This window comes from Cervus canadensis, chromosome 18, assembly GCF_019320065.1.
Source record: "Cervus canadensis isolate Bull #8, Minnesota chromosome 18, ASM1932006v1, whole genome shotgun sequence".
In the NCBI taxonomy this organism is placed as follows: Eukaryota; Metazoa; Chordata; class Mammalia; order Artiodactyla; family Cervidae; genus Cervus; species Cervus canadensis.
In genome coordinates, this window is record NC_057403.1 from 4,382,521 (window position 1) to 4,397,423 (window position 14,903).

Consider the following 14,903-nt stretch of genomic DNA (forward strand, 5'->3'; position numbering starts at 1 on the left):
TATGTTTATATATAAATACATAGATCTAATAAAAGTTATATATGTATAATTATACAGCATGACTATTTTATATGCATATACACAACTGAAATGATATAGTCAAGCTAATCAACATATCATATCACATAGTCACCATTACATTTTTGTGGTGAGAAAATTTTAAACCTATTCTCTTAGCATATTTCCAGTATTCAATTCAGTATTACTAATTATATTTATCATGCCTGTAGATAATATCTGTAGACATTTGTCTTACAGAGATGCAATTTTGTCCTCTTTGACCAAAATTTCCCCATTTCTCACCCTTCCAAGCCCTTGGTAAGCACCATTCTACTCTTTGCTTCTATGAGTTCATTTTTTTAAGGTTCCACACATATATGTTCTTGGATTGGAAGAATTAATATTGTAAAAAAGATTATACTACCTAAAGCATCTACAGATTCAGTGCAATCACTATCAAATTACTAATGGATTTTTTTCAGAGAATTAGAACAAAGACTTTTATAAATTTTATGGAAACACGAAATACTCAATACCAGATAGTCAAAACAATGCTGAGGAAGAAAAATGGAGCTGGAGGAATCTGGCTCCCTGACTTCAGACTGTACTACAAACCTAGAGTTATCAAGACAGCATGATACTGGCACAAAAACAGAAATACTGATCGATGGAACATGAGAGAATGCCCAGAGATAAACCCATGCACCTACGGTCACATAATCTATGTCAAAGGAGGGAAGAATTTACAACAGAAGACTGTCTCTTCAATAAGTGGTGCTGGGAAAACTGGACTGCTACATGTGAAACAATGAAATTAGAACCCTACCTAACACCATATACAAAAATAAACTCAAGCGGGATTGGAAACCTAAATTTAAGGCCAAACACTATAAAAATCTTAGAGGAAAACTTAGGCAGTACACTGCTTGAAAATAAAAACAAAAACAAACAAATGGGGCCTAATGAAACTTAAAAGCTTTTTGCATAGCAATGGAAATTATAAGCAAGACAACACAGAGTAGAATCTTGTTTTTTAATAAAAGCTGAGAACATTTTGATTGGACAGTATCCCATTACTATATAAGGTACTAGCTATTTGCTTATATATTTGTAAAGTTTTAAAATTATTTTTATTTTTTCACCTCTAAGTTGTCTTTATATTTATCTTCAGAGGTTCTCTTTATTTTAGTTAAAATTGAACATCATATCTTGCACTGGACATCTTTGCTTCCACCCATCAAGTTTTGCTGTTACTATAACATGTTATATTTTTATGTATTACATAGGTCCTAGATTATTTTATAAATATTTTATATACTTAATATGTAAATCAGTTAGGAGAAGAAAGATATTCATGTAAATAATCTTTCACAATTATGCAATTACATTCATCAGTGCTGTGGTTTTGTTTTTTCACTCATGTGGATTTAAATTACTGTTTGCTTTTCCTTATTTCAACTGGAACAACTTCCTTTACCTTTATTCTTTAGTATATCTTATAAGTTGCATCTTCTAGCAACACATTCAGTTTTTCTGTACTATGAAATATATTTAATCTTCATTTCAAAAGATAGTTTTGCTGGGTGGATGTTTTTCCATTCCTTATAGTAGTTTGAATATGTCTTAACATTCTTTTTGGCCTCTGTTTTGTGTAATGAGAGGCCAAATCTTGATTTTTTCAGAGTCCCACTGTACATAATTAATTGGTTATACCTTACTGATTTCAAGATTTTTCTCTTAGTCTTTCCTTGTCTTATGGTTGTTTTGATTGCATATTTCCTATTAATCTATTTTTAAGTTTGCTGAGTATTTCTTCAGTTAATTAAGATCCACTTTTGAACCCCTCTAGGATATTTTTTGCCAACAAAGGCCTGTCTAGTCAAAGCTATGGTTTTTCTAGTAGTCATGTATGGATGTGAGAGTTGGACTATCAAGAAAGCTGAGCACCAAAGAACTGATGCTTTTGAACTGTGGTGTTGGAGAAGACTCTTGAGAATCCCTTGGACTGCAAGGAGATCCAACCAGTCCATCATAAAGGAAATCAGTCCTGAATATTCATTGGAAGGACTGATGCTGAGGCTGAAACTCCAATACATTGGCCGCTTGATGCGAAGAACTGACTCACTGGAAAAGACCCTGATGGTGGGAAAGATTGAAAGCAGGAGAAGAAGGGGATGACAGAGGGTGAGATGATTGGATAGCATCACTGACTCAATGGACATGAGTTTGAGCAGCCTCCAGGAGTTGGTGATGGATAGGGAAGCCTGGCGTGCTGCAGTTCATGGGGTTGCAAAGAGTCTGACACAACTGAGCAACTGAACTGACTGAACTGAGGATATTTTTCATCCTGGGTAATACATTTCACATTTTATTACAGAAATCTCATTCTGCCATTTCTTGAATAGACCCTCACCACATAAGAGACTAGGTAAAGAGGGAGAGCTCACGAACTCTTGGCTGCAGTCACCTGCAATTTAGCCTCTTCAATCTGAAGCTGGAAGGTTAACCTATTCCTCTCAGCAATTCTGGGAGCTGGGTGAAAAAACCCTGTCCTCTAGGCCACATTATCTGAAGCTGAGCTTCTATTGTTTTGACTTGGGAAGAAAATGAGGAGGCAGTGAATCACGGCTCAACTTTATTGATTCTTGCTACCTCACTAAGATTTTATAAAATGTTCTTAAATATATATTTTTTTCATTTGCTGCAATTCTAAGACAAAATTCATATACTTTAAATGTTTACTTTTCATAGTTTTCACCAGTGTCAGCCATTTTATAGGGGATTAGATTCATGGAACTTCTCACTTGGCCATTCTAGAAGTTGTCACACAATAGTTTTCTTTTGTTATTCATCTAATGTCTGTGTATATCAGGTGTTTAAGGAATGTTTTTGAAGTGAATAAATAAAATGAACAAGCCTGAAGAACTCTAATAAACTGCCTAGCGTTAAATGTTAATGAAGTTGACTGGCCCCACATACAAGGGCTTGAAATTATAGATATATAATGCCAGGTTACATTTTACTTTGCTTGAAAATGATATACGTAGGCTCTGTTAGGTTTCAGTTCTAAACACTAACTATAGCTCATAATCTAAGGGTGCCAAAAGGGCAGATCTGATCACCATGAAAACACAGTATCTCTCCTCTCTACATTTTGTTCCATCAATAAGAATCTTTCTTTGTGCCTTTTAGAGAAACCGGTGTCATTATCAATTCAAAATGGAAAAGAATGCACAAAGGAGAATGAACACCTTTCTCCTTTGATACTGTGTTAAGCAAAACTTTATAAAGAATCTTTAAATGCTAGTTCTAGGAAAACAACATTTTATTTGTATTTCTTCTGTGAAAGGAATCTGTTTTTGTTAGGTGTCTGGCATTATTATGCCTAATACAAAGTCTGAGAATTAAGTTCCCCAAATAATAAACAATTCAGCTAATAAATTAAATTTATTCAGCTAATAAATAAATGGAGTCTGAGTTCTAATTCAGGGATATCTGTAGTCAAAACATATTCTCTTTTCCATAATTATGGCATACCTTTCCAGTGGTAGCAATAAAATAAATATGAAGTATCCTAAAACATGTATTTCTGCTCTTATCTTTTGTTTCTGTTGTAGTACATAAAAATGAGCTCCTTCAACTATGAGACTAAAGCACACTGGGGCTGAATAAGCAGTGTTTAGTAATACTCTTAGCTTTTTACATTTCTGTTTTGTTTTGTATTTTTTACTTTTAGTTTATCTGAAATCTGGTATTTGAATGGCCAAAGAAAGGATGATTTCTTTATTATAGACATTTAAATAAAAACAATTCAAACACATTTTTATTACCGATCTTCCTACAGTAAGGAAACAGACATGTTTAAACATAACAGCATACTGGAAAATAGGTTTAATATTAGATGTGCCTCACAAAACTCAGCTCGCCTACTTGTCTGGCAAAGACCTTGGATAATTACCTTTTTTGCAACACCTTAAAAGTGTCTTTTGTATTTTGACTGCAGTCTTTTCTTTTCTCATATTTGTATTAGGAAACATTTATGAGCAAACTGTGTTGATGGGGGAAATGAGTCAATATAAATGTGAGATCTTCTTATATTACAGTCATTTCTTAGTTACAACTGCAAGTTTCATTTCTTAATTACAACTGCAAGATTCATTTAAGTCAATCAGCTTCTCAAGGTTTGTAAAATCCTAGGATATGGCAATGATGCTTCTCAAATGATCATCTCTCAAATAATAAATTGACTGTTAGCAACTTAATTTCTACCTTGTTTTTAATGTAAAATAATCATATGAGTTTTGAAGAAACCATGTTCAAAATTACATCACTGATTCATGCACAGGTAACCACTTAACTTGGGTCTCCTGCATTGCAGGCAGATTCTCTACCAACTGAGCCACGAGGAGAGCCCTTTCTTGTCATTGTCCATTAGTAGAAGAGGGAGAGTTTTCATTATTCTAGACTTATCAGAAAAATAAATTCTCCCAACTCTTCCATAGTAATTTTAGATTCATTTCTGTTTACACTTAATAGAATTGTTATACACTTATAAGTGAATCACAGAACTATCTTCACCATTTGTACTTTGAAAGCACAAAATCTGAACTATATAAACTTTATACATAACAAATACAACCTATACTGAATTTATTTGCAAATCACAATTATAGTTCCTGCTGTTTATATTTTATAAAGCTCACATGTGCTTCATGTTACTCAATTAGCTTGGAGTAAACAGAGCATGTCCAAAGGAATGATATCTTGACGTGAGGAGAGTTCCAAGTGAGTCCTACAAAACAATCATCAAAAAAAAACTTTTTTTTCCTTTTTATTGGAAACAAGAAAAAGACTGGATAGGGATTGTAACTCTCTTAGAAAATCACAAAAGTTTTCATGAGAAAGAATGACCTTTTATTTTGGTGGCTCCAGAAAATGGAGATTAGGAAGAGGATACTAATCCAAAATAAACACTTGTAACAACCAGAATGGAAAAGATGTCTAAGTGTTTCAGCACACTGTTTATGTATATTGGGTAGGGGTAAGATATCAACACTGCGGTCCTAGAATTGGCCAACCAATTCTTTACCTATTTTTGTTAAAAATTAGATTTTCAATGCATTTTTTTTTTCTTCAAGCACTAATCCCAGGGCAGAAATCATGTGTCTTGCAGATCCAGACTTACATGATGAAACCAAGTTTCTGTTCTCTTTCTCTTATTTCCTTAAAAATTAAAAATTTTCTCTTGCCTCTTTTTTCTCTGATTTACTGCAACATTTCCACCCAAGAATTTTGTCTCTTACTTCATTTTCTCTCTTAGTAACATCAAAACTTGTAAAAAAATGTACTATTTCCTTCCATGAAGCCTGAACCCTAAGCTTATTTATATGAACTGTCTATGTACTCCCGATGAAATTCACATTTTCAATCATCAGGATGTTTAAATTACTTCAAACATCATGGCTATATTCACGTATATAAATAAGATGCAATATCAGCTTTGTTTAGTTAGAGTCAGCATAATCACAGCCCTCTAACAGGATTTTAAACCAATGATATTATTTAACTTGTATAAAAACTAACAGAGACAGATATACCATTTTAGTAGAAGGTATTAAATACAAAGGCTCGGCAAGAATAAATAATTTTCCCTCCTGTCATAGGACTGCTTTGACCCCCAATGATATTCTGTTCCCACAAGCCTGTCACATGGCATAAGCTCTAGTGGCTGGCGGGCTGAAGGTTGAAATCATCTACAGATTCATGCACTCACAGACCTGATGGTTTCTTTTGACTACTTTCTCGTGGTGTCCTTAAAATTTAGCTGGGTCTGTTAACTGGAACAGAGACAGTGGCTGGTGTAGCCTGGGATTCCTTACAACATGATCTCCTGATATCAAGGGCTGAGCAAGGGAAGAGAGAGAGAGAAGGAAGGTGCGGTGCCTCTTATGACCTAGCTGTGAATACCATACAGTGTCACTTCTGCTGCAATAAGTTGATTAACGTGGTAACATTAAAGAAGAGAAATAAACTTCCCATTCCCTAGGTACTAGAAGAGCATGTGATGCTGAAAAATAACTGTGGACATTTTAAAATGTATATTCTGTTACAAATTTATTCAAGGCCCAAAACACTTTCTCTACATTCTGAATTGTTTATGTTCTTTTTTTTTTTTTTCCTTTTTCACTTGTTGATAGAGACCTTGGAGAGTGAACAGAATCCAAAAGCCTTCCAAAAGTCAAATCTGGCTTGATTAAGTACAGTTATTAGGTCTTCTTTGGGAGTTACCTTGACAAGTCTCACCTCCCTTAGAATCAACCAGCATAGCACTATATTGACTCTGCAACTCTGGCTTTTAAAATAGCTAGATTTGCACCATATGCTCACAAAAAACACAGAGCATTAACATTTAGTCCTCTGTGATATATTATGATTCCATTGTGATAAAACATTTGATGTGTAAACACAACTATAGTTAAACTTTTATACTTGTGCATTGCAATATATCCATAGACTATGTTGTCAATCATTGCATTACTCCCTAAAGGGATGACTTTTATTTTTTTTTAAATTTATTGACTGTGCTATTTATCCTTATTTTTTTAATATCAGCTCAGTAAAGTCCATGGTTTTATAATCACTTTTGTTTTAAAGGTGTTTCCAAAATGATCAGTGTGTAATAATCAGCGTAATATTTAGTATCAGGGCTAAAGTGATTTGATAAAACAAACAAGCAAACAAAACCAAGTATCACATTATTAAGTTTATGAAATCATGGTAAACTTTATCACAGAAATCTACACATTGCTTGTAATCAATATGGCACATTTATAAACTAATATTTGATTCTCAGAATGTTTGCTGTTTTGGAATTCTTCCAAACACATCCCTTTATTCACTTTCTTGCATCCTAATACTGACCATCCTTATTGGTCAGTGTTCAAATAGTTCCCATATATGAATTGGTACCTCATGAAAATGTATATTCTTGAGAATTCTACTTCTGGGAAGACAAAGTAGACATACTTTTTCCTATTTCTCCTCCTAAGTACAACTACAATCCTAGGATATTTTATACCAAACATTGAGACAAGAAGACAGGTGAGCTAGGGGACTCAGGGCCCAAGGAATGTCACATTGGTGAGTTCCTTGGGTTCCCTCCCTTTTAGCCTTTTATATCCCAGACTTGGAGCTGAAGAAGCCAGCCCCACAGAAATATCAATGAGCACAGCCAAAATTTACCAATAAACTTGCTCACCAAGTCCAACCAGAGACCAGGAAAAGGTCAGCCTATCAAGAAAGAAAACTCTTAGACAATGATCCATCCATTCTACTCAAACATACAGCAAAAATGGGGGGTTCACTGCCTTCCATACCAGGAATGGCTGAGTGATCAGTCTAGACTTCCATTCTTTCCAGGCTGTAATGAAGCGTTCCAACATCCTCACCAGGGTGGTGTCAAAGAAGGACATGTAAAGAGTCTAGAATTTCCCCTAGACAGATGGTAACTTTCATACCCACATCACAACATGGTGTCAAAGGAAACAATGTGACCAACCTAGACTTTCAGACCCTAGTCTCCCAACAGTATCAAGGCATTCCATTCCCTCCCAGCAGGGATGTTATCAAAGGAGACCTAGCAGAAGTTTACCACTTTCAGCATCACCAAGTGGTAACAAGGCCAACACCTCCCCCACATGGTATCACATGTAATACCAAGAATTAATAATTCCACAAATTGAATCAAAAACAGAATCAGTAGATGTCAATGCTGAGAAGATTGATATGTTAGAATTAACTGACAAAGATTAGAAAGTGACATCATAAAAATGATCCAACAAAGAATTATGAACACACTTTAACTTAAAAAGGAGCATGCATAAAAATGCAACTAATATTACATACTACTTACTACAACAGTGCATTCTTACTACAAGCAAGAACAAGGGAAAGATGTCCACTCTTACATTTTATTCAACATAATGCTGAAAGTTCTAGGCAGTACAGTGAGCAAGAAAAGAAATTTAAAGGTATGCAGATCATAAATAAAAGCTTTGCAATATGCAGATAATATGACTACCTACATAGATAATCCCAAGAATTCTACTAAAAAAAAAAGTTATCCAAGTAGTAATAGTAAGTTCAATAAGTTTGCAAGATACAAGTAAATGTGCATAAATCAATTGAAATTGTATACATATTAGGGAAATACAAATTAAAATAACATGAGTTATCCCTAAATGAATACTAAAAAGGAGGCTAAATTAAAAAAAAAAAAAAAAAGTAGTGATCACAGCAAATGCTGGTGAGGGTGCAGAGAAATTGATTTGCTCATATTTTGCTTGTGAAAATTTAAAATGGCACAGCCACTCTGGAAAACAATTTCCTAAATAATTAAAGATGCAGCTACCACATGACTTAATGATTATAATCTTGGACATACAAAAAAGGGAAACTTCAGTTCACACTGAAATGCACACATGGATGTTTGTAGCATCTTTATTTGTCAGACCCAAGATTGAAAATAACCTAGATATCCTTCAATGCCTGAATGGTGACATTAACTGTTGTGCGTCCATACAATGGAATACTAGTAAATAATAATAAAAAGTTACTAAAATCGTGACACATGCAGCAATCTAGATGAATCTCCCAAAAATTATGCTCAGTGACAAAAATTACTTTTTGAAGTTTACATAGTGCATTATTGCATTTATATAACATTCTAGCAATTTTAAAACTATAGAGAAGAAGAAAAATAGTAGATGTCAGGGCTTAAATAAGGGATGAGGTGGGTGGTAAGTGAATGTGGCTTGAAAAGAGCAATTTGAGGGATCCTTGGGGTGAAGCAAATGTTCAGTATCTTGTCTATTGTTGTTATTGTGCAGTTCTAAGTAGTGTCTGATTGGCCTGCCGGGCTCCTCTGTCCATGGGATTTCCCAGGCAAGAATACTGGAGTAGGTTGCCATTTTCTTCTCCAGAAAACCTTCCTGATCCAGGGATTCAACCCACCTGCATTGGCAAATGGATTCTTTACCACCAAGCCACCAAGGAAGCCATGCTGTCTGTGTAACTAACAATATATTGATCGTGGTTAGAAAATAGAATTTTTAATTAAGCATTTCATTTGACACATCTGTAGATTGGTATGCAATTAAAGTAATACTATAGGAAGACCTCACATATTCTTTATATAGTTTCCCCAATGGAGATTGCTTACAAAACCTTAATAACATATACTATTACTTATAATTGCATATCTATCTACAACTATGTCAACATGAAATGTTTAATTAAAATTTTTATTATCTAACATTTACTTGGTTTTATACATGATCTCTAAGTTATCTGAATGAAAGTGTCTTCAAGACTAGAAACATTATTTAGAACCTTCACCAATTTTTGTCTGCCTTCATCTCTTGACAACTACCAAAGAGTCTTGAAAAGAAGCCTTCCTTGGCCTTACATTCCTTTTTATTATTATTCATTAAAAAAAATTTAGTCTTTATTGTTGGGAGCAATAACAAGTCAGAGATTATCACAGTAGGGAAGATATTTACCCTCCTCATCCTGGGTTGATATATTTTGTTTAATTTAAGTACAGTTGATGTGAAATATTATATAAGCTATGGGTGTATAGTGGTTCACAATTTTAAAGGTTATACTTCATTAATACTTATTATAAGTATTGGCTATATTCTTTGTGTTCTATTATATATCCTATGGGACACTGATGAAACAAATCGAAGACAACACAAGCGGAAAGATATATTCTGTTTCTTGGGTTGCAAGAATTAACACTGTTAGAATGACCATATTATCCAAGGCCTTACACTGCTTTTCAGTTAAAAATTAACACAGACTTTGGGACCAGTATGAGTCATCCTCTGTCTACTTCTTCAGTAGCAGCTCGTTTTTCATTGTAACCCTTTTGGTATTTAAGGGAAATTGAACAATTTTTGATCATATCAAAGTCCTTCCTGATGTAGATTTTCTTGGCTCAAAGTCTGTGAACACTGGTCTCTCTTCCTGAAATGACTTTTAAGAGACTGCAGTCAGTGAGAGAAATTTAGTTACATACTATTTTAGGTTATAAACAGTGGACAATGGAAACATAAAGAAGACTGAAAAGTCTTGCTGGGGAGACAGGAAAGGTGGGAAGAGAAGCTTATCAGTAGTATTTTTTGATTCTAGCTTTAAGGGGTCTGTCACATAGTAGGGCTCACAATAAAACAATATTTTAACAGATGAACATGAGAAATGTAGGTCTCTCCTTTAGTTGTTAGACAGGGGGCTGCATTTTAGAAATTTTGCTCATAATTTTATGAAATCTTAGAAATATATAAAGCTTCCTCTCAGCTTTAGAAGTCCCCTAAAGAGATCAAAATACCAAGAATAGCTTGAACTGGCAAGAATTTTAAAGTCAAATATATATTTAACAGTGACCCTTTTTAAAAATGAAGCATAATTTAACAACATAGGTCCTTAAGCCTTGTAAGACCTTAACACTTAACTCCATCACCCACTTCCATCATCCCCTTCCATGGTCACAATAACATATTATCCATGAAAAAGTGCCCTTTCATTGAAGCCATTCTTTCCACATATTTTCTTACTTTATCGCATCAGGAAAATCCCATAGGAACTTCATGTTTGAATCTGTCAGCTTTCCCCAGAACAAATCTTTGTGGTTTTAAAATTAAGGAGGGGCAGTAGAGGGAGCTCACATAGCATCAATTCCAGGAACGTAAATTTTTCCCTTTCAGTGAGCTGGCAATCTCACAGGCGCTGTGAGGAACTAATGCCTCGTGAGATGCACTGTGACTTGTGAGAATGTCGGAGATACTGCATATAAGACCCAAAACATCGGAATACCTTTAATATCCACACTTTGTGCCACTTTTATGGAGATCTCTGAAATCACTGTTGATAAAAGAGCATTCTTCCATATACCTGGCTTAGATTCCTCACCCCTACACCTATCTCTTTTCTGTCATTTTAAACATCAAGCATGGATTTCAACATCGATACCAAAAAATATCTGGTACAACACTGTAGAATTTAATTTGTCTCTCTTATGGAAAAGGGAAACAAATAACATTCCCTCTTCTCCACTAGTGTGGCACTCTCCCACCCCCATCACTTGCCTTCTGGTCCATAATGTTTATGATTTCCTGGTCTGGAAGCCTAATTCTAATTCAATTCTCCTTTGTTTCTCCAAATTTTCAGTTTACCATTCCATTGACTTCCTACCTTGCTATTCTAATCACACACTGGTAGTTTGATGACAGAAAGAGCCAGTGATCTTCCTTAGAAGAGGTTCCTTGGAAACTTCTCTCCTGAGGTTAATGAGTGACAGAAAATTACAGCTGTTGCTACTAATGGCATTTAGCAGCAGCATTAAAAAGGAACCCCCTTGGCATAGCCAACAAAGGTCACCCAAGAAAGTACCAGAGTCAGCTTGCAGCAAAACGCCAGAGTGGCTTCCCATCATAAGCTCTATTACTCATTTCTCTTATGTCTCAGGGTGCCAGTAATTGTTCACCAGCAACTACTACTGGACTGTGGCCACCAGCACTGCCACTGTTGTAAGGTTAGGAGAGCGACTTTTTTCAGGAGCTTATACCTAGATGAGAAATAAAAAGTACTGAACCTCAGTCTGCAAGAAAACCAAACAATGTTCACAGTTCTGCCACTTTTTGTCATCTAGTCTTAGAATATCACTTGAACTGACTCTGAATCTCAGTTTACTTGTAGAGCAAGTTTAATAAGCCCCATATCACAAGGCTCTACAAGAAACAGAGAAAATGTATGTGGTATTTTACACAATTTTTGGCACAGCGGAAGGATTTTATGTGATTTCTCATGTCCTCAATATGCTATTTTGAGAAAGTCTTAAGACATCTATTTAGTTACTTCTATTAGATGCAGTTTTTTGTTTTTTTTTTTTTAATCCCCTAATGTGTGCTTATTCTGAGAGGTAGAGCCCCAGCGAAATGTCACCAAAAAATGTCTCCAATTGCAAATGGCCCCTTTATAATGAGAACAGACTTGGCCAGAATTATAGAAGGAGTTAAAGTATCAGTGGGGGAAAATAGGTGAAATGTATCCTGGAAACAAAACTAAAGGATTATGGCATTCATCCCAAGAACTAAATGCAGAAGCCAGAAGTTGAAGGTTTTTGCTTTACTACGAAGTCAGGGAATACACTTATAACATCTTTGTTAAATTTTTAAAAATGTGTAACTAATCCATATATGATCCTTTTACTGCTTGAAATTTGTCTCTTTGAGGTTATGAGCATTAATTGTCTACACAACATAAATGGATGTGAATTTTCCATGAAGTAGATTTTATAAGTGAGAAAATGATGATGGTTGCTTTGAAATCCTCAACAAAAATAAATGTATAATCTTTTTTGCATTACATTTAGTTTTGGGGTTATGAATGTACATAAGACATGCCCTTGGTTTTCAAAATGTTTGCAGTTCAGAAAGGAGGCATCAAAACAAACTGTTTAATAACACAATTATTACAATAAGGTGCAATAGATATGGTTAAGCATGATTGTGGAAATCTTCACAGACAGTTACTATTTCTGAAGAGGGCAAAAAATGGGTAGGATTTGGTCTGGTGTAAGTCTGGGTGAGGTATTGGAATGCTTAGATGTTTTATGTGGGGGGGGGGGGCGGAAATCTCTCACTTTTCTTCTCCCCTGGAAAATAATGGAGACTCCACATCTAAGTTGATAATTAGGGAGATAACATAGATGAGAATGGGAGCAACTACCAGGATGGACTGAGATCCTGTAGCCAGCTGACAGGAAAGAGAGAACTAAGATGCTGACCAGGCATGAGGAAATAACCCTCAGTGGAGGGTTATGGCTGTGGCTTTTTTCACTATTTTTTTTTTCCCTCAAAATCATAATCTCCCTGGTTTCTCAGATCCAATAAGAGTCCTTGAGTTCTCCCGGCCAAGTTGAAATCAACAGCTTTTCCAGAATGTTATAATGGTGAGAACAAAGGGCAATGTTGGCATGCCCCGCAGGACAGAGGATCAAACTAGCTGTACTGAGCAATTTCCTGGGTGACTAAAAGGAAGGAACTCCGACCCTGTGCCTTAGACCACGTGGATGCCCTGACTTGAGCCAGGAATTATATACTATCCCCTCCCATATTAGAGTGAGAGCTCCAAGGATTAGGGTTTTACTTTGTTACTTTGAAAGGACAACTTGGGGTCATAATTAGGATTTCGCTGTTTCAAATGTAACTGAAGGATACAAATCTAGTGATTAATAAAGAATTCTGAGGCAAGGTGTTCAATCCACAAAGACAGAGGATATCTTAGCCAAGGTTGAATCAGAGTCCAACATGATACTCTTGGGGGAGGAGAAACTCAAAATGTCAAACAATGGAAATATCAGAAATATTTTCAAAGAGCATGGCATTTCCGTTGTGGTTAACTAAGGCCCCAGCCTGGTATCTGAGGATGACAACTGCCAGACAGTTGAATCCATCAGTATCAGATTGGGAGAAATTATTAAGGCCACTATACCCCTAATTAACCACAAAAAAAGGGCCTGGGTTTACAACTTGCAGGATGTAATTAAAATATTGGCTTTGCCATATTATGGCTTTATAACTAAACAGTTATTTAACATAACTGAGCCTCAGCTGCCCTGTCTATAAAGAAGAGATACATGTTTATGTCTTCTAGATTACTGCAATAATTTGTTGTGGTTATGTCTTACATAATGTATGGGCCTTTTATATACTCTGGCCTTTCTTTAATGCTGAGAAGATCAGCACCACATAATCCCACCTATGGCCCTAGGGCAGGCCTAAAGTAAGGACTGGACTGAGCTTTAAAATAATGCTTGGTGTGTGTTAAGTACTCAATAAATCCAGTTAACCCTTAAATAACACGGGTTTGAACTCCACGTGTGCACTCATGTGCAGTTTTTTACAACTGTCAATACCACGTACTACCGGGTCCGCACATGCACAACCAGGGATATGAGGAACCAGGGATAGCCAGTCCAACTATTAATTATAGGCTGTGTGGAGGGTGGGTGTCCCTAAATCCTGTGTTGTTCAAGAGTCAAAGGTATTCAATTAAATGAATGATCTGATATAATCACTGTTTAATAGTAGAAGAAACTGGATAATTCAGATTTGCTGGAAGAGCATTAAAAGAAAGTGCTATATTGGTTTATTCCATTGCTATCACTTTATGCACAGGAAATTGGGGAGAAAAATTTAAGCGTCTACTCAGGACAGCAAGTTAAAGCCAAAGCTAGCATCGAAACCATGTTGTTAGTTTTTATGTGTTCTCTTCATATCACTTTGTTTTATTAATTAGGTTGAGTAGATAATCCAAGATATCCTTGGGGAAATGTTTATTTTTTATTTGGCTCCAGAGAATTCAATAAATGTTCTTTCAGACCAAAGATTCTCAAAACATAGTATGCAACATACAAACATGCAGAACACATCTCAGGAATGATGTTTTGTATGTGATGTGTGTGTGCACATTAGAGTTCTTTCTATTAGGCTTAGTCTCACAGATACAACTTATTTTACGTAGGGTAGAATCAAGACATCTGCATTTTAATGGAAAAAATATAATTCAGATTCAAATTGTTTATTTTATATTTGAGAAATATTGCTTACATTCCTTCATTGTTTTATTTCCAAGCATTTATGCACTCAATAATTATTTGAAAATAATAATAAAATAAATGTCTGAGTGCCACAGCCTAAGTAAATAAAATTGCAAGATTTTAGCATTGGCTTCACGGTTATTCAAACAGAATAGAGATTTTCTTTGTAAATTTTCCTTGATTCTATTCACATTTCCTTCTCAAAATTAATCACTTTCCTGATTTTTTTTTCTGTTCCATT